The sequence below is a fragment of the Adiantum capillus-veneris genome, chromosome 14, assembly GCF_014529385.1.
Source record: "Adiantum capillus-veneris isolate H3 chromosome 14, ASM1452938v2, whole genome shotgun sequence".
NCBI classification, from domain to species: Eukaryota; Viridiplantae; Streptophyta; class Polypodiopsida; order Polypodiales; family Pteridaceae; genus Adiantum; species Adiantum capillus-veneris.
The window spans coordinates 89,965,921-89,987,817 of record NC_140944.1 but is presented as its reverse complement, the minus strand read 5'-3'; the positions used below and the strand labels follow the sequence as shown (position 1 = coordinate 89,987,817).

Sequence of the window (21,897 nt, the reverse complement as noted above, 5' to 3'; positions counted from 1 at the left end):
GCTCTCTCTTACAACCCCACCCCCCACACACACATATATGCTTATTGCTTATTTAATTAAATAGAAACCGTACAATGTGCCAACTATGCTAGGAATTCCAATTTGACTCAATTTTAAATTTTTTTCCCCCGTTGGGCAATTTACTGACATAAAACAATAAGGCCTTCATGAAGAAAGGGAAGCTTAATCATGAGGACAAAAGAACAAAGCAAAAGACACACAAAACAACTCGTTCTCAAAAGTCAGTGGACAAAAGTGACGACTGCCAACCTTTTTAAAGAAATCGGGGAAGCTTCAGAAAACTCAACAAAACTTGATCACGAGGACGAAAGAACCAGTCCTTAAAGTACAAAATGAATCTATTTTATAGACTAAAGCATTCGTCCTCGTCCTCCACAAATCTCTGTGAGTCAAATCCTAGTGGTATCAATTCCCGCAAGACATCCTTCTCCTTGTCAGAAGCATCCTTGAACACATCCTCACAAGTCCTAGAGAGGATCCTCAACTTCTCAAGAATATTTGCCGCATTCATCCTCTCAGACTTGAGGTGCTGGAAACCTTCTAGCCCTTTCACGATCACTGTGGTGTGCTCAACTTTCACTCTCTCACCCTCCCCTCTATCTCCAATTTGACAAAGCAGTTCAAGAGGATGATCCAACCTGTCATCATCCTGAAGTGCTTCCACCGCTCTGGCCAGGGACGGCTCGCCCCTCTGATTCTTCATCTGTCCAAGGAAAGAAATCCTATGATGCAAAGGCTGGAGGTTGACCTTCTTTTTCTTTGCAGCTCTTGGCAACACAGAACGTGCAGGAAGGGCACCCAATGCTCCTACATCCAGCAGACCACCATGGGCAGGAACTGCAAAGTCCAGAACAAGCTCCTTCCTTCTTGCAACAAGGGCAGCACACCTAACAAAGCAGTCATCTAATAGCTGTGGAGAAGGTGGAAGAGAGGTGGGGATGAAACAATTAAAGAAGAGGGTGGATTCCAAGTTAACACAATTATCCTTCAAGTCCTGCACAACCTTGCTCCCGAACATGGTCTCCAAGAAGGTGGCCAAGGGGACACTTTTCATCACTCTTGGTGCACTCATGCATGGCCAACATGATAACAATCCTGGCTACAATCTCCCCTCTGATTCCTTCGAGCACCAGCCCATCCTTGCACACTTCCGTCAGCTTGTCTATGAACATAGCGAGAAAAGCATCATTCTTGGCATGCAGCAACATAGCAGCAGCAGCAGCAAGAGCCGGCTCTGCAGCAGCTGACGTGTACACTCTTCTTCTATCCTTTGAGATGCAGACAATGGTTCTCATGTGTCTGGCCACAAGTTCCTGCGGTAGTGCCCCCCACGCAACCACATCTAGCCCCACGATGCAGGCAAACACAGCTATTGCGATGTCTTGGTTCACCCACCCTGTCTCTGCAATATTTATGTCCTTCCCCAGCAGCTTCTTCATTGCAAGTTGAAGGGTTGCATCCAGCTTGTCAATCACACCCACTGAGTCATAGTATGCTGCCCAAAGCGGCCTCCCATATCGTATCGCATTACATGGATTTGTAATGTCACTGCTACCGGCTCCAACCTGAGCAAAAATGTCACTCTTCCCAATCAAGTAAATGGGATGAAAGACATTGAAATGGGTGGCCAATCTCGCACGTGCACTCGGATCATCCTCTTGTGCTGCTGCTAGGTCGGCCACTATCCTGTCTGTGCCAAGCACTATGCCAAAAAAGCTATCACCGCTCGGCATACTCCTCAATGACCTCCTAAACTTTAGAAAATTGTCACCTAGCTCTCCAGCCTCGTCTACACACAGTAAAACCCTCGCACCACGCTGCTTCAGCTTGTCTATCTCTACCTGGCAGAATTTCTTATGGTCCTCTTCTGCAGCAATGTATGGCTTATCCGTTATGACTCCAATTGATTTCTTCATGGTCTGGAATACGGCAAGAATTTCATGCTGGATGGCATCATCTTTCTCCTGTGCCGCCATCCATTCTTCACATGCCATGCCAGGGTGCTGATTGAGGACTGCCAATATACTAACGACAAGTGCCACAAAGGTTGACTCAGTAGACTTGGGGCCCTGATAATGTCTGCCAGCTCTCCAGTGCGTCTAGGGAAACCACTCTGACTCTCCTTCATGCACGATATGTAGACCACATAAAAGCCCATCCTCCACATCTGACATATCAAACGGGATTTGCCCCAGCCACTACTCTGCACCAACGCAGTAAGCGGTGCATACCACTGGTGACCGTCCCATTGGCTTGCAAAATCCTTCAACTGATCTGCCACAAGGTTAAGCACCTTCTCTGAAACAATATATTTGATCTCCCAGGCACGCTTTGCAGCTTCCATGTCCTGCATCAAAATTTTCTCACGCAACTGCCTTGTATTCTCATTGATTGGTATTATATCACGGAAAAGGCGAAGAACCTCGCCCAAGGTTGTGCAAGCTGTCAATAATTTTTTGAGGATCGCTCCAGTCGACAGCAAGATCTATGCCCCATTTTCGTAAAAACATTCGCAAAACGTCTTCAGTGGCATACTCAGTGTTGAACAAATCCAGTAACGCAGCAAGACGCTGGGAGTCGAATGCATCATTTGTATTATGCCCTGGCAAAAGCTTCGCCATGCCTCAGACCTGCAGAAAGCTTCGCCCTAAGAGGAGGTAAGAGGGTTAGTCGGGCGAAGGGGCAGAAAAACTCACGTCTAGTTCAGGAGGGATCTAAGGCTGGAAAAAGGCCACCTAAGAAGAAACACACACTCCGGAAAGCCTGCTAAACAGAATCGAGTGCTTAGACGCTCAAAATGAAGATCGAGATCGTCTCTACCAGCAGCAAAAATTTGGAATCAAGTTGCATTTATACAGGCGAAGAACACTCGAACAACATTTTTTATGTGTATAAAAAATGGATGTAAATAGAAAACCAGAATAAGGGGGGCATTTAGAGCCATTGTGCCAACAAGGCTTGAACCCAAGATCTAATGGCCACGATTGCAAGTTGGCTACATTGTCCACCCCAACTCTCACCCATTTGTGTCTCACAATGGGTCCGAAAGTGCACAAAAATACTGGCCCCGACAGTCCTCCTAAAGGGGGGTGGTTTTTTATTGGCCCCTTTACCCTAAGGCTGGAAAGAGGCGGATTTTTTGAGCGCCGTTGGATTCTCAAGGTAAACTAGGGGCGAACTAGGGGGCGTGAACTAGGGGTGAACTCAAGGTGAACTAGGGCAACTCGGGGTGGACTGGCCTCCTCACTATCTTGCACGGGCATGTTCAAATGGAATCACTGGGGGAGAAGGGTCGGGAGTCACATCTACAAATGAGGGCCGTAGATCGGAGCGCGATGGCATTTTGTAAATTTGGAAAAAGTAGTAAATTCGGGTGGGGGTGGCGCCGATAAATGTGAGTGACGCGAGATCAGCTTTGGGAATTGGAGCAGGATAACTATGTCTGTAAAAGTGCATGTGTCTTTTAAGGGTGTTGTTTAAATATGATGATAAAAAGCCTATCATGTCACACGTTATATATCAATTGGTTGGAAGTGCGATGTTGGTAAATTCAGATCACATTTGTAAATTTGAGAAAATATGTAAATTCGGGTCGACGGATTATGAGCATATTGCAGATTTTCCATGTGATTCTCTTTTTCCTTTTCCTTTCTTTCACCTATTCCCTGTCTCTTTCAACCTCTCTCTCTCACACAACACAATGGAATGGTACATTGAAAGTGAAGACAACAAAGACTTTGAGGGTGAGGAGAGCTACTCTAGCAGCTCAAGTGAAGATGCAGCCGGGGTGCATGAAGCTAGGTCCATGGAGTTTGACCACAACCTTTGCAATGTGGAGGGTGAAACATTGGTCAACATGGTTGCACATATATCTTCAAGGTATTTCACGTTCACTAAAGATGCATATCCATTGATGATTAAAACCTTGAAAGAAGACATATCCCCATCCTTGGACACACTAAAATCTTGCGATCCTGGAGGTTTGCTTGACCTCAAAAAGTAGCGAAGAATGAAAGACATGTTGTGTGTGAGAGGAGGATGCAATAGGAAACTTTTTATTTGTCTCAAATCAGATCCTTTGCTTAAGATTCCTTGTGTTGAGGACTGGAAAATTATTGTGAAAGAAACACATTGTATGGAAGGCTTACCCCATCATAGAGATCTCACATCCACAATCAATACCTTGCAGTCAACTTGGTTTATTGATCTCAAGCGTGGTGGAATTCCGTTGTCTTTCATCAAAGAATATGTCATATCATGTGGATGTGGCCGCCAAAGGAAGACCAATGTGGTCACTCAAGGTACCTTTGATCTCAACAGGGCTCCATCATATAAAATACATACAATACGGGCTAATTTGGACATGCAATTAGATCATCTTATGATTGAGCACAAAGTAAGGTTGGTTATGGTGCGATTTTCAAGGAAACATCTTCTTTCAAGCGTTACGATTGAATACAAATGTCATAGGGGTGGAAAGACAAAGCATGTTGGAAAGAAAAGAAGGCTAAAGACATTGAAGAGGTGTGGTTGCTTATTCAAAATTCAAGTTCAATTGCACAATGAAGGTGACAAGGTTACGGTACATATTTACCCCATTCATGATGGCCATACTCTAGGTAGTCGGAGTGACCTCTACCACCTTCCTATCCATCCAGCTGTCGTAGAGTGTTGCAAAGAGGATTTACTTGATGTTGGTAGTTCCCGTCATGCTGCACAAACGTCACTTTCACAAGAAAAATATCAAATGGAGCGGGCTTCCATGCTTGATCACACTATGTATCGCATCTTCATGATCCCAAGGGAAGTCTAACTACTATCGTTCCAAAAGCGCATGGAAGGTATTCTTTGTCATGATAAATTTTCGTCTTTTTAATTTCGTGTAGAGTCCTTATAATAGACATTTGTTTTTAGGAAGGATCCCCAATGATGATTGGGCAACCATGTATACGGAGGTTAGAGTGTTGCAAGAGCAACATAAGGTGACAAGTTATCCTTTACTCCCAAGTTCATGCTTGCACGTTCTATATTCCAAACATTGGTAATTGGTAATTGTTTTGCTTGTAGGTTGTTTATTTTCAACTTTACAATCCAACAACAAGAGATCCAAAGGATAAGCCATTCATCCTGATTTTTCAAGATAATTGGATGTTGCAAATGGCCAAGTGTTTTTCTCGAAACAATGCATCGGCAATGGATAGCACTTCAAAACAAATGTATATGGGCTTCCCCTTTTTGCAGCCGTGCTACCAAATCAACTTGGACAAGGGATCCCTATTTGGTTTATGTTGTGCACCCAAGATGCAGGGGCTCATCATGATGTCATTGCCTTGGAGGTAACTCTACGGATAGTACTTTCAAGAATGGGAGACATCTGACCCACCACTTTGATCATTGACAAGTCACAACAAGAATTAGGGGCATTTCTTAAGGTGGTCAATGAAGATCCACATTGTTGGGAGACAAAAAATGAAGGAGAGCATCGCCAAATTTCATGTCACATTATTCTATGTTGGTTCCATTCTAAGAAAGCATGGGTAGATAACCTCCTTCCTCAGGTAAGCATCATGGTTCTTGTGATTTATAATAATCATGTATTCAAGTTATCAACATTGGCTCGATTCTCGCTTTAGGTTCCAAAAGAGATTAGAAGTGAAATCTACATGGAAATGTCAAATCTCATGCAATGCCCAAGTGAGGTTGACTTTGATGGTAGATTTCAACAACTACTTCTTCGATATGCAGCGTATCCCAATGTGGTGCGGTATGTCACCAATGGGTGGTGTGGGAGATTTTGTATATGGAGATCACGTTGGCCAAAGTTTGGAAGACTTTTTCCCCATGGAAATGTTGATACCAAAAATCTGGTAGAGCGTTTGTGGTGGCAGTACATCAAATACACTCTACTAGAGGCATGCATAAATCGCTCCATAGTGGACTTGATTCATGCATTGGCGATTCAAAGAGTGGGGCCCACATGGGTGGGACATTGTTAAAGTTCTTTATGCAAAAACAAGAAATAGGTTTGTATTTTGCCTTGCTTATTAAATGCTTGATGTTCATAGCTACATGTTTATGTAATTTATGTATGCAACTAACTCTGATCGATTTGAATTTCAAGGCTCCTCTCAAAAACACACCAACAAGCTACGGGAGGGCAAGAAAATTTTGCAACGATATGCACTTGACCCCTCTAGCCTTCAAGTTATCAATGAACTATTGATGCGATTCAAAATACAGAGCTCAAGTATACCTACCCAGTGATACAATGTCAGTTTACAAGAAATCTATTGCGACTGTCCTGATTGGTCCTCTGAATGCAAACATCTTTATGGCGTAAGATTGATTAGCACACAACATTACCCTCACTTGAATTCTATTCTCCCAATTGTGGATAAGGCACATGAGATGATGGATGGGCCTCATCATCATGAACCTGATCAATGCAACCAAGAAGAGGATTTAGTGAACAGTCTACAGGAGCTCAAAGACCTACTTGTATCAATAACTCCACCAAGTGAAGGTTGCAAGAGACTCCATGAGATCATTGGTGAGTCCAAAGGAGATAGACTTGCCAGCTAAAGGAATAATCCGCCAAGTCCAAGAGCATGTCACCCTAACCCGTCTTGGTCATGGAAGGCAAAAGGTGGATATGGGAGGTCTACTTACCCAACCCGAAAAGCCCGCTCGTCAAACCGGAAAGCTTAGAAGAAAGCATCAACATGGCCGCCATCGCATCCAATTTGACGAGCATCCTTGAATTTTTTGTTCGCATTGTTGTACAAAAACTCTATTAGTGGATCCTACATCCACCTTTTGTTGTCATACTTGTAATGCTTTACTCCCCTTGACAAATCGTCATAGTGGAGTAAACGACGTGGAAGGTCTTATTGGACGGACCTTCCAAGTTTGTGATGGTGTGTGAAGCTTTTATGCCACAATTTCTTCGTGTGAGCATGCGAAAACAACTGATGGTGAGCGCACTTTCTCCCTAGCCACATATGATGGTAGCTCTTACTCTATCCAAGCCTCTTCAACGAGAGTTTTAATGATGTTTACACAAATTCCACCTATTCAATTGAGACTTTTGTAATTGGCAGTTTGAAATGACACGGGTTTGTGAAGTTGAAGATGTTGCACTACTGTCTTTTCACATGGTTTTTAGTGCTACGGCTCAAATTTACAAAAACAACCCGAATTTACAAAATTCCAGAGAGTAATTTTTGTGCAGCCCGAATTTACTTTCTAAGCCTGAATTTACAAAATTCCAGAGAGTAATTTTTGTGCAGCCCAAATTTACTTCTCACACCCGAATTTACAAAATTCCAGAGAGCTACTTATGCGCAGCCCGAATTTACAAATAACAAGAGAAACCAAAAAATCCTTCACCATAATCAGAAGCATATAGCCACACAAAAAATCAAAGGCCATGACTATAGCATATCCAGCAAGTACTCACCAAAATCATAAGCAAATTACCCTAACCATAACAAAATGATGAGACCATTTAGTGCTCACGATAACCATAACCAAAATCGTAAATTTCCATCGAAAGTCATGAAGTCGCGGAGAGGAGCGTGGATCGACTCTCACACACACACAGATACACAGAGATCTTACACAGTACGCAGGGAATTTGTTTTGAAGGGTTATCTCCCAAAACCTTATTATCCACAAAAGTATAAGTGAGTATATACAAAGAGTTAGTGATAAGTGAGTTAGGCGGCCGGCCGGCCATATCCGTATAAGAGGCCAGTTGGGCTTTAATCCCAACAACCTCCCACTTAAAGTCCAATGTGGCACTTTAAGTAACTGTAAATCTATGAACATAAATGTACAAAGATTTACATGGCTTCCATCTATCCAATGCCCAATAACTCACGACAATGCACAAAGCCCTCTCCTAGAAGTCCCTTTGTGAGTAGATCACCAGGATTGTCCTTGGTGTGGATCTTCAGCAGTTGTATCTGCTTGTCTTCAAGTACTTCCCTAATGAAGTGATATTTCACATCAATATGCTTAGTCTTCGAATGGAACACTGGATTCTTTGCCAATTGTATAGCACTTTGACTATCACAATATAACTCTGGCATATCTACTTTGATTCCCAAGTCTACTACCAATCTACCAAGCCAAATAGCTTCTTTGCATGCCTCATTTGCTGCAACATACTCAGCTTCTGTAGTAGACTGCGTAACACAATCTTGTAATCGAGATCGCCATGATATGGCACCTCCAGCCAATGTAAAGACATAGCCTGATGTAGATCTCCTCTTATCCAAGTCTCCTGCATAATCTGAGTCAGTGTATCCTCTGACACTCAAATCCTGACTACCATAGCATATGTGCATACTCTTTGTATGTTTTAAGTATCTCATGATACCTTTCACTGCCTCCCTATGTTTCTTGCCGAGATTTGACATATATCTGCTAACCACTCCCACTGCAAATGCAATATCCGAACGTGTAGCAATCATTGCATACATAAAACTACCCACTGCAGACGCATATGGAATCTTATCCATTTCAGTCTTTTCTTCCTCAGACACAGGACAATCTTGTTTGCTAAGTTTCACATATGGTGGCAATGGAACACTCAATGCCTTTCCCTTCTCCATATTGAAACATTGCAAAACCTTGTCAATATACTCTATTTGAGATAACCAAATCAACTTCTTTGATCTATCTCTCTCAATGCTCGTACCAAGTATATGACTTGCTTCACCCATGTCTTTCATGTTAAACGATTTTTCCATCTTTGACTTCAAAGCTGAAATTTCTTCCAAGTGTTTGCCAGCAATCAACATGTCATCCACATACAAAATAAGGATCAGCCAACTGCCATCCTTAGCCTTCTTTGTATATAGACAATGATCGAACTCACTACATTTGTATCCTTGAGAAAGCATAAATTGGTGGAACTTATGGTACCATGCCCTCGGTGATTGTTTTAAACCATAAAGACTCTTTAACAACTGGCATACCAAATCTTCATTGCCTTTCTCAACAAACCCTTCTGGCTGCTGCATGTAAATTCCCACATCAAAATCACCATGCAAGAACGTTGTCTTGACATCCATTTGGTGCAACACCAAATCCAATATAGCAACCAATGCAAGAAAGCATCTCAATGTAGTCATCTTGACCACTGGAGAGAAGACTTCATCAAAGTCAATGCCTTGTTCTTGCTTAAAGCCCTTGGCAACAAGCCTTGCTTTGTACTTTGGCTGACTATCATGAGCGGTGATCTTATACTTGTAAACCCATTTACAAGGTAGAGCCTTTTTGCCCTGTGGTAATTTAACCAGATTCCATGTCTGGTTTTTTTGCAGAGCTGTCATCTCTGATTGCATGGCCAACTGCCATTTTTCGAGTCAACCACTTGTAATGCTTCCTTGTAACAAGATGGTTCTCCGCAATCTGTGAGCATGACATAATTTAGAGATGGAACATAACGATTAGGTGGTTTGGAGACACACTCAGAACGTCTCACCACAACTGATTCTGCCTCTCTAGCCACTATAGGCTGTTCCTGAGCCATGCTGTCTTGATGTGCTAGCACTAGGTCCATCTTCCTTGAAGACAACTCTTCTGATCTCCTCTGTCTTCTCTGGCTTAGCGTGAAACTTGGCTTCATTGAAATGCACATCATTGCTACGAATAAGCTTTCTGGACTCAGGATCCCAAAGCCGGTAACCCATCTCGCCCTATTCTCCGTAGCCAAGAAATATATACTTCTTGTTGTTTCTTTCTAACTTATTCCTGAACTCCTTAGGAATATGGCTGTAAGCTTCACAGCCAAAGACTCTGAGATGCTTATACGAAGGTGCCTTGCGTGTCCATAGCATCTCGGCCACTGCACTCTTAGCCAGAACCCTACTAGGAGACCTGTTGATCAAATGGACTGCTGTATCCACTGCTTCCACCCAAAATCCATCAAGCATTTGACAACATGCTTCTGACCTTCTCTTGTATGGTCCTATTCATACGTTCTGCAACTCCATTCTGTGAAGGATTATATGGTGCAGTGAGTTCCCGCTTAATCCCTTTTGCTTCACAAAAGTGTTGAAAAGCTTTGGAAACGTACTCTCCACCATTGTCAGTTCTCAAGCACTTCAGCTTCTGACCACTCTGATTCTCCACAAGCTGCAAGAATGTCTTAAAGACCTTGAGAACCTCATCCTTGTGCTTCAAGAAGTAAACCCATACTTTGCGAAAATAGTCATCTATGAATGTACAAAAGTACGTTGCTCCCCCTAGTGACAAGCTAGGCATTGGTCCGCATAGATCACTGTGCACAAGAGCTAACCGTTCATCCCTACGATTCCTCTTTGATCTGTGCGGTTCCTATGTTTGCTTACCATAAACACAATGCTCACAAAACTCGAAATTTGAAATGAAAATCCAGGCAAATAACCATAATGAGAAAGTATTTCCATTCCTCTTTTCGACATATGTCCCAGCCTACGATGCCACAGTGACACACTTGGCTACTCAATCACATTGATTACATGGTTTTTAACCTCTGAAACATGTAAAGTGTACAGAGTTCCTGACTTGCTGCCATGTGCTACAGTCATCGAACCTTTGGAGATCTTCCAAGCGCTGTTCCCAAAAACTGTCACATAACCCGCATCATCCAACTTCCCTGTACTGATCAAGCTCTTTCGGATTGCTGGAACATGTCTGACATTCTTGAGCCATAAAGAAGAGCCATTCTGAAACTTCAACTGCACATCTCCCACTCCAAGTATGTCACAAACCTGCTCATTGCCAAGTCTGACATAATCTTTAGTAGTCACATATGATGTAAACCACTCTTTGTGCGGAGAAACATGTAAAGATGCCCCTGACTCGATAATCCAATCACTCATAGCATGTCCGTCCTCTGCAGTCAAGAAAACAGAATCAAGATTGCTTGTGAGGAAGATGTCACCAGCTGCTATACCAGAATCATTGTCTGAACCAGATCCTGTGGCATTCACCTCTTCAATCTTCACTGAACTCTTCTTTTCATCTTGCTCAAAACTCTTTGTTTTGCCTTTTTCTTGTTTCCACTTCGTACAATCTCTCTTCATGTGACCCTTCTTGCCACAATGGTAGCATTCTATGTCATCCTTTGACTTCGAGTCACGAGACTTACTTCGGTTTTGTGCCTTCTTACCCTTCTTCTCTTTAGACTGTTGTCTCCCTCGAACGACCAAAGCACTATTGCCTTTGCCTTTGTCAATGTTCTTCCTGTTCACTTCCTCTGTGAGCAAGCTGCCTTCTACAGTGGCACTTGTAAGACCTTCTGGCGCGATAGAATTACTTAACGCTGTACGAAAAGTATCCCAACTGTCTGGCAAAGTGATTAAGAGAAACATAGCCTTCACTGAATCTGGAAAGACTATCTCTTGTGCTATTAACTGGCTGAAAATTGTGTGAAATTCATTGAGATGATTTGACATAGTTGTCCCTTCCTTCATCTTCAAATCCACCAATTTCTTGAGCCAGTAAATCTGAGAAGCAGCACTTTGTTTCTCGTACATACCACATAGCTTTTACCATACGCCATACGCTGTAGTCTCTTATGCTACGTTGAAGTAAACATTTTCTGTCAGTGTCAGCATGATTGTGGAACAAGCTAACTCGTCAAGCTCTTCCCACTCATCTTCAACCATACCTTCTGGTCTCTCCCCTTTGAGCTTCAGTGGCTTCACTTGTTTTTTCTGCACCAAAACCTGCCAAATCTGCTTCTTCCAGAATGGAAAGTTTGTGCCATCCAGCTTCTTTATGTTGTAAAGAGTCTCACTTTGAGAAGATGCCATATTTGCCAAATTGTTTACTTCTGGGAAAAATCCGGCAGAGTTTTCCCTGTAAACTGGCCTCTGTACACAGTAAACAAGCTGTAAACAACAAGCTGAACACCTCTCCTCAGTAACTGTCAGTATTTTGAAAAATTTTGACAGAGTCTCCCTTGTAAACTGAGCTTTGGAAACCAAAAGATAGCTCAAAAAACAACCATAAATAGCTGACCAGTGACAAATCTGAAAATCTCTGTAATATGCTATCCTGTAAGCATGCACTGTCTCCTGTCTGGGCGATGACAGAACCTGTATCTGTCTCAAGACTGAACCCTGAACAATGCCTCAACGGTCTGACGCATAAGATGCAATCCAGTGTCTACACAAATTTATACATCCTATGGGATAAAAGTCGCCGAAGCGGATGCGTGTAGAGGGGAACTCCAGCAACCTAATCCACCTCACACTGGGTAACCCAGCCCCCTGTGCTTGGCTTCAAAAAACCTAACACACGACCCTCACAGATGGCTCAGCAAACTGCTCAGAACTAGCATACATCCTACAATAGACCAATCACTATCCTATGACCGCTGCGGCGGTCTGTCTGCTAGCGTGACTCACAACTAGCAGACCCACAATCACAGTACATCAATCTGCAATACATGCCAGTGGTGTCAAGCCGTCGTATGGCCACACCTCCACTGAAACCTGGCAAGCACAAGATGTAGTAATGGAGACTTCAATATATGTATCTGATGATATATATATGTGTACCTGGTCTATAGATGATGCTTTGAAGACGAATGAGTGATGTATGTCGATGCCGATATTGATGCCGACCACCTCCTGCTTGCCAATCTACACAAGACGGGTTTCTTTGCGGTTGAAACCTATCTTCTAATGTAGTGCTCAGAATGAAATTCTGAGAGCATAAACGGCTTCGAAAGGGGGGTAAAACTGCAGACACTTGCTGAAAATGCTCCCGGAACGCCGAGTGTGAATTTCCAAGCTCCGGATCCATAATCTGCCTGAAAAGTGCGCGTGCGCGCGATTACGCAAAACCGCACTGAACCAAGCTCTGATACCAATTGAAGTCGCGGAGCGGAGCGTGGATCGATTCTCACACACACACACACAGAGATACACAGAGATCTTACACAGTACGCAAAGAATTCGTTTTGAAGGGTTATCTCCCAAAACCTTATTATCCACAAAAGTGTAAGTGAGTATATACAAAGAGTTAGTGATAAGTGAGTTAGGCGGGCAGGCGGCCATATCCGTATAAAAGGCCACTTGGGCTTTAATCCCACCAAGTCACAACCAAACATTCAAAATCATAACTATTATATATCCAGCGAGTACTCACCAAAATCATAAGCAAATCATCCTAACCATAACCAAAATCGTAACATTTCCATCAAGTGCTCATGAAAGTCATGACCAAACATTCAAAACCATATATAGTCATTACATATCCAGTGAGTACTCACCAAAATCATAAGCGAATCACTCTGACCATAACCAAAATCGTAACATTTCCATCAAGTGTTCATGAAATTCATAACCAAACATTCAAAACCATATATAACCATTACATATCCAGCAAGTACTCACCAAAATCATAAGCAAATCACCCTAACCATAACCAAAATCGTATTTCCATCAAGTGCTCATGAAAGTCATAACCAAACATTCAAAACCATATATAACCATTACATATCCAGCAAGTACCACCAAAACCATAAGCAAATCACCCTAACCATAACAAAATGATGAGCCCATTAGGTGCTCACGATAACCATAGCCAAAATCGTAACATTTTCATCAAGTACTCATGAAAATCATAACCAAACATTCAAAACCATAACCATTACATATCTAGCGAGTACTCACCAAAATTGTGACTAGATAATCCGAACCTTTGTCATAACCATAACATTAAAACCATGACAACAAGATCATCATACATATAACTTCGATCAATATAATAATAAAGTGTCATCTAAAACATTCATCATACCCATGTCACCACATTAAAGAGAGGCTGCCAAAAACTTAAGCCATATTCGTAGGTTTACAAAAAAGATAATTGTTGGCTTATGAAGGCATATCAAAACTACAAAGAGAACTTGTATAACGGGAGAACTGCATGTAACCACCAAAGGTTGTGCACAAGAAACCAAGTGACATTTATATTGCATTGTCCATAGCTCCTTCATTAGCCCAAGCACCAAGGTCCACCTTCAATGTCTCCACCTCATCATGAGTAAACCAATTCACGGTGAACTGCAAATGTTAACGTGATTAGTTCATGACCATAACAAAGACCTCCATTAGGCATGCAAAACACATAATAGAGATGTTAGCATCCATTACTTACACAATTTCTTGATTCTATGGGACCATAACCTTCTTCAATCAAGAGCTTCATGACCAACATAACATAGAATCCACAATCTTTTGTGTTGGATTGCATTGGCATCTAAACAACATTCATAAGAAGAGATTTCATACACAAACGCAACAAAAAACATCATAATATCTAAAAGTGCACCTCCATCGTTTGCGTGTGGCAATCTTCAGGATGGCATAGCTCCTTTCTAATTTCCAAATGCGTTGCATAAGAAGAAAAATGTTGTAAAACTTTACAAAAGAAGAGCATACTACCTCAAGAGGAGAGCACACTTATCAAAGTACAAAGACATGTTGAAACACATACCTCTGCAAAGGTGAGATGTAACGGTTAATAGACCGCAAAGAGAGTGAATCGAAGAAAAAGATAGCGCTCCTATCAATTGGAAGGCACGATATCGGACATACCCAACAATTGTAAAGTACTGCAAGCGTCCAATGATCCCTAAAACCACCAAAAGCCATTAGTAAGGATTAAAAAGGGGCACCTAATTTGCATCAAAAGCTATGTAATAACAAATTCTTACTCATCAATAATCGGAAAGAAAGTAAAGACTCATGAGGAAAGATCCACCCGTCCAAAGTAGTTACATATCGCTCTCTCAGTAGGATTGGTTTGCATAAAAGAGTGCCATAAACTATCAACAAACCATGTTTGATCTAAAGCTTCTTCCAACAAACCATGTTTGATCTAAAGCTTCTTCTCCAAGAACGCTTTCAAGCCATCTATCATTACCCATGATCTCCATTATAATTCCCAAGTTGAGCGCAAGTACACGATTTAAGTGAATGATAGAACAAAAAGAATACTTACAAGAAAAACAAAATTAGAGCTCAAGAGGAAGCTTTTTTTGTTGCTATATCACTTGCGAGCTTCGTGTCATACATAACCTCGAGGCCATATCGAAGTGAATATAAGGGGGTTAACTTTTCCTCGTGTGACCTATGCAATGATATTACTTATGAGTGTGTAATCATTACAAAACAACACTTGGAAACCTTCCTTGAAACACGCCATACCGTGTATTCTTTATTGCCAAAGGATCACCCAAACTTGTGCTTTGAGCTCCTGTAGACTGTTCATTAAATCCTCTTCTTGGTTGCATTGATCACGTTCACGATGATGAGGCCCATCCATCATCTCACGTGCCTTATCCACAATTGGGAGAATAGCATTCAAGTGAGGGTAATGTTGTGTGTTAATCAATTGTACGCCATAAAGATGTTTGCATTCAGAGGACCAATCAGGACAGTCGCAATAGTTTGCTTGTAAACTGACATTGTACCACTGGGTAGGTATACTTGAGCTCTGTATTTTGAATTGCATCAATAGTTCATTGATAACTTGAAGGCTAGAGGGGTCAAGTGCATATCGTTGCAAAATTTTCTCGCCCTCCCGTAGCTTGTTGGTGTGTTTTTTAGAGGAGCCTTGAAATCCAAATCGACCAGAGTCAGTTGCATACATAAATTACATAAACATGCAGCTATGAACATCAAGCACTTACTAAGCAAGGCAAAATACAAACCTATTTCTTGTTTTTGCATAAAGAACTTCAACAATGTCCCACCCATGTGGGCCCCACTCTTTGAATTTCCAATGCATGAATCAAGTCCACTATGGAGCAATTTATGCGTGCCTCTAGTAGAGTGTATTTGATGTACTGCCACCACAAACGCTCTACCAAATTTGTGGTATCAACATTTCCATGGGAAAAAAGTCTTCCAAACTTTGGTCAACGTGATCTCCATATACAAAATCTCCCATACCACCCATTGGTGACATACTGCACCACATTGGATACAATGCATATCGAAGAAGTAGTTGTTGAAATCTACCATCAAAGTCTACCTCACTTGGGCATTGCATGAGATTTGACATTTCCATGTAGATTTCGCCTCTAATCTCTTTTGGAACCTAAAGTGAGAACCAAGCCAATGTTGATAACTTGAATACATGATTATCATAAATCACAAGAACCATGATGCTTACCTGAGGAAGGAAGTTATCTACCCATGCTTTCTTAGCATGGAACCAACATAGAATAATGTGACATGAAGTTTGGCGATGCTCTCCTTCATTTTTTGTCTCCCAACATTGTGGATCTTCATTGACCACCTTAAGAAATGCCTCTAATTCTTTTTGTGACTTGTCAATGACCAAAGTGGTGGGTCGGATGTCTCCCATTCTTGAAAATACTATCCGTAGAGTTACCTCCAAGGCAATGACATCATGATGAGCCCCTGCATCTTGGGTGCACAACATAAACCAAATAGGGATCCCTTGTCCAAGTTGATTTGGTAGCACGACTGCAAAAAGGGGAAGCCCATATACATTTGTTTTAAAAGTTCTATCTATTGCCGATGCGTTGTTTCGAGAAAAACGCTTGGCCATTTGCAACATCCAATCATCTTGAAAAATCAGGATGAATGGCTTATCCTTTGGATCTCTTTCTGTTGGATTGTAAAGTTGAAAATAAACAACCTACAAGCAAAACAATTACCAATGTTTGGAATATAGTACGTACAAGCATGAACTTGGGAGTAAAGGATAACTTGTCACCTTATGTTGCTTTTGCAACACTCTAACCTCCGTATACATGGTTTCCCAGTCATCATTGGGGATCCTTCCTAAAAACAAATGTCTATTATAAGGACTCTACACAAAATTAAAAAGATGAAAATTTAGCATGACAAAGAATACCTTCCATGCGCTTTTGGAATGATAGTAGTTGGAATTCCCTTGGGATCATGAAGAAGTGATACATAGTGTGATCAAGCATGGAAGCCCGCTCCATTTGATATTTTTCTTTTGAAAGTGACGTTTGTGCAGCATGACGGGAACTACCAACATCAAGTAAATCCTCTTTGCAACACTCTACGACAGCTGGTTGGACAGGAAGGTGGTAGAGGTCACTCCGACTACCTGGAGTATGGCCATCATGAATGGGGTAAATATGTATCGTAACCTTGTCACCTTCATTGGGCAATTGAACTTGAATTTTGAATAAGCAACCACACCTCTTCGATGTCCTTAGCCTTCTTATCTTTCCAACATGATTTGTCTTTCCACCCCTATGACATTTGTATTCAATCGTAACGCTTGAAAGAAGACGTTTCCTTGAAAATCGCACCATAACCAACCTTACTTTGTGCTCAATCATAAGATGATCTAATTGCCTGTCCAAATCAGCCCGTGTTGTATGTATTTCATATGATGGAGCCCTGTTGAGATCAAAGGTACCTTGAGTGACCACATTGGTCTTCCTTTGGCGGCCACATCCACATGATATGACATATTCTTTGATGAAGGACAACGGAATTCCACCACGCTTGAGATCAATAAACCAAGTTGACTGCAAGGTATTGATTGTGGATGTGAGTTATCTATGATGGGGTAAGCCTTCCATACAATGTGCTTCTTTCACAATAATTTTCTAGTCCTCAACACAAGGAATCCTAAGCAAAGGATCTGATTTGAGACAAATAAAAAGTTCCCTATTGCATCCTCCTCTCACACACAACATGTCTTTCATTCTTCACCACTTTTTGAGGTCAAGCAACCCTCCAGGATCGTAAGATTTTAGTGTGTCCAAGGATGGGGATATGTCTTCTTTCAAGGTTTTAATCATCAAATCTTTAGTGAACGTGAAATACCTTGAAGATATATGTGCAACCATGTTGACCAATGTTTCACCCTCCACATTGCAAAGGTTGTGGTCAAACTCCATGGACCTAGTTTCATGCACCCCGACCTCATCTTCACTTGAGCTACTAGAGTAGCTCTCCTCACCCTCAAAGTATTTGTTGTCTTCACTTTCAATGTACCATTTTGTTTTCGGAGTCGGGTAGGGCACGCCCGGCCGCTCCCCTCATACACCAAAAAAGTATACAAGAAGAACGACCAGGACTATGCACCCAGAAACCGAAGGCAGACGCTTTTGTCTCAATGTACCATTCCATTGTGTTGTGAGTGAGAGAGAGGTTGAAAGAGACATGGAATAGGTGAAAGAAAGGAAAAAGAAGAAGAGACTCACATCGAAAATCAGCAATATGCTCATAATCCGTTGACCTGAATTTACATATTTTTCCGAATTTACAAATGTGACCTGAATTTACCAACATCGCACTTCCAACCAATTGATATATAACGTGTGACATGATAGGCTTTTTATAATCATATTTTAAACAACACCCTTAAAAGACACATGCACTTTTACAAACATAGTTATCCTGCTCCAGTTCCCAAAGCTGATCTCGCGTCACTCACATTTATCGATGCCACCCCCACTCGAATTTACTAATTTTTTCGAATTTACAAAATGCCATCACGCTCCGATCTACGGCCCTCATTTGTAGGTGTGACTCCCGACCCTCCTCCCCCATGGATCCCATTTGAACATGCCCGTGCAAGATAGTGAGGACCCCGAGCCGCCCTAGTTCACGCCCCCTAGATCGCCCCTAGTTCACCGTGAGAATCCAACGGCGCTCAGAAAACCCGCCTCTTTCCAGCCTTAGATCCTCCTGAACTAGACGTGAGTTTTTCTGCCCCTTTGCCCGACTAACCCTCTTACCTCCTCTTAGGGCGAAGCTTTCTGGCATTCGAGGGTTTTGTCCACACTGAGAATGCCACTGAAGACGTTTTGCGAATGTTTTTACGAAAATGGGGCATAGATGTTGCTGTCGACTGGAGCGATCCTCAAAAGATTATTGACAGCTTGCACAAACTTGGGCGAGGTTCTTCGCCTTTTCCGTGATATAATACCAATCAATGAGAATACAAGGCAGTTGCGTGAGAAAATTTTGATGCAGGACATGGAAGCTGCAAAGCGTGCCTGGGAGATCAAATATATTGTTTCAGAGAAGGTGCTTAACCTTGTGGCAGATCAGTTGAAGGATTTTGCAAGCCAATGGGACGGTCACCAGTGGTATGCACCGCTTACTGCGTTGGTGCAGAGTAGTGGCTGGGGCAAATCCCGTTTGATATGTCAGATGTGGAGGATGGGCTTTTATGTGGTCTACATATCGTGCATGAAGGAGAGTCAGAGTGGTTTCCCTAGACGCACTGGAGAGCTGGCAGACATTATGCAGGGCCCCAAGTCTACTGAGTCAACCTTTGTGGCACTTGTCGTTAGTATATTGGCAGTCCTCAATCAGCACCCTGGCATGGCATGTGAAGAATGGATGGTGGCACAGGAGAAAGATGATGCCATCCAGCATGAAATTCTTGCCATATTCCAGACCATGAAGAAATCAATTGGAGTCATAACGGATAAGCCATACATTGCTGCAGAAGAGGACCATAAAAAATTCTGCCAGGTAGAGATAGACAAGCTGAAGCAGCGGGGGTGCGAGGGTTTTACTGTGTGTAGACGAGGCTGGAGAGCTAGGTGACAATTTTCTAAAGTTTAGGAGGTCATTGAGGAGTATGCCGAGGGGTGATAGCTTTTTTGGCATAGTGCTTGGCACAGACAGGATAGTGGCCGACCTAGCAGCAGCACAAGAGGATGATCCGAGTGCACGCGCGAGATTGGCCACCCATTTCAATGTCTTTCATCCCATTTACTTGATTGGGAAGAGTGACATTTTTGCTCAGGTTGGAGCCGGTAGCAGTGACATTACAAATCCATGTAATGCGATACGATATGGGAGGCCTCTTTGGGCAGCATACTATGACTCAGTGGGTGTGATTGACAAGCTGGATGCAACCCTTCAACTTGCAATGAAGAAGCTGCGGGGGAAGGACATAAATATTGCAGAGACAGGGTGGGTGAACCAAGGCATCGCAATAGCTGTGTTTGCCTGCATCGTGGGGCTAGATGTGGTTGCGTGGGGGGCACTACCACAGGACCAGACACATGAGAACCATTGTCTGCATCTCAAAGGATAGAAGAAGAGTGTACACGTCAGCTGCTGCAGAGCCGGCTCTTGCTGCTGCTGCTGCTATGTTGCTGCATGCCAAGAATGATGCTTTTCTCGCTATGTTCATAGACAAGCTGACGGAAGTGTGCAAGGATGGGCTGGTGCTCGAAGGAATCAGGGGGGAGATTGTAGCCAGGATTGTTATCATGTTGGCCATGCATGAGTGCACCAAGAGTGATCAAAAGTGTCCCCTTGGCCACCTTCTTGGAGACCATGTTCGGGAGCAAGGTTGTGCAGGACTTGAAGGATAATTGTGTTAACTTGGAATCCACCCTCTTCTTTAATTGTTTCATCCCCACCTCTCTTCCACCTTCTCCACAGCTATTAGATGATTGCTTTGTTAGGTGTGATGCCCTTGTTGCAAGAAGAAAGGAGCATGTTCTGGACTTTGCAGTTCCTGCCCATGGTGGTCTGCTGGATGTAGGAGCATCGGCTGCCCTTCCTGCACGTTCTGTGTTGCCAAGTGCTGCAAAGAAAAAGAAGGTCAACCTCCAACCTTTGCATCATAGAATTTCTTTCCTTGGACAGGTGAAGAATCAAAGGGGCGAGCCGTCCCTGGCCAGAGCGGTGGAAGCACTTCAGGATGATGACAGGTTGGATCATCATCTTGAAGTGCTTTTTCAAATTGGAGATAGAGGGGAGGTTGAGAGAGTGAAAGTTGAGCACACTACAGTGATCGTGAAAGGGCTAGAAGGTTTCCAGCACCTCAAGTCTGAGAGGATGAATGCGGCAAATATTCTTGAGAAGTTGAGGATCCTCTCTAGGACTTGTGAGGATGTGTTCAAGGATGCTTCTGACAAGGAGAAGGATGTCTTGCGGGAATTGATACCACTAGGATTTGACTCACAGAGATTTGTGGAGGACGAGGACGATGTGATGCAAGTGGAATATGAATGAAGCCTTTTGGTATTCTGAGAATACTTATGTATACTAAAGTGACCAACCATATGGCCTTTTGGAAAGAAAGACCTCCTCTATACAAGCACAGAGTGGTGCCTAGTTAATATTTTTGCTTGTCAAGAGTTATCTTCATTTATGGATGACAATTTGGCTCCACTAGAAGGGATTATGCTACAACTAGACTTTGGTGTGCACAACACTTAATTACTATCTTATTTATACAAGATCCAAAACTTAGCCTTTCTAGAGTAGCTTTCACCAATGACCATATCACCTTGTCATAGGCTTTGGCTTTAGATGGATTCCACTAGGGATTGCAGTGTGTTAGTTGGGTTGTGAGGCTGGGCTAGACTTATCCCTTTTGCAGTAGACAAATCCCCTCTTCCTCTTTATACGGAGGAAACTGGTTCATTGGAGTTACGCACGCCTCTCTCTTGCTTGGGAGGTCATCAGGCCTAGGCATCATTGACCCAACACGTAAGAGTAGAGATCTCCTCGAGGAGCTCATTGTCACAGGACTTCTCTCAAGGACAGAGCTCTAGAAGGAGTTGCTATTTCAAAGGTAAAGGATCAAGTACCACAAATAGGTGGCACATTGAGCCCATTGACACGTTGGATTTCACTAAGGCTCAAAGAGTGGGACTGAGCATCGGCTGGGAGGATCGTTTTGCATTGAGAATACTTTGCTCTTGGGAGTAGCTTTGAGAGGGCTTGAAGCACCACCCGTCGAGATTTTTGGAGGAGCATTTGAGGTAGCCACTTATCAAGAACCCCTTAGTTTGCACAGAGAGGGGTCACATGGTAGGGCCTCATGTTTCTTGCGGGGCCTTAGCAGAGGAACTTGCTAGCACTTTTGGGA

At 42.7% G+C, this 21,897-nt stretch overlaps 2 pseudogenes; one reads left to right on the top strand and one right to left on the bottom strand.

Annotated features, from left to right (window-relative positions):
• Positions 1-246: 246 nt before the first annotated feature.
• On the bottom strand, positions 247-2,844 carry LOC147442738 (uncharacterized; annotated as a pseudogene).
• Positions 2,845-18,746: 15,902 nt separating this feature from the next.
• LOC147442737 (uncharacterized) lies at positions 18,747-21,264 on the top strand (annotated as a pseudogene).
• The last annotated feature ends 633 nt before the right edge of the window (positions 21,265-21,897 follow it).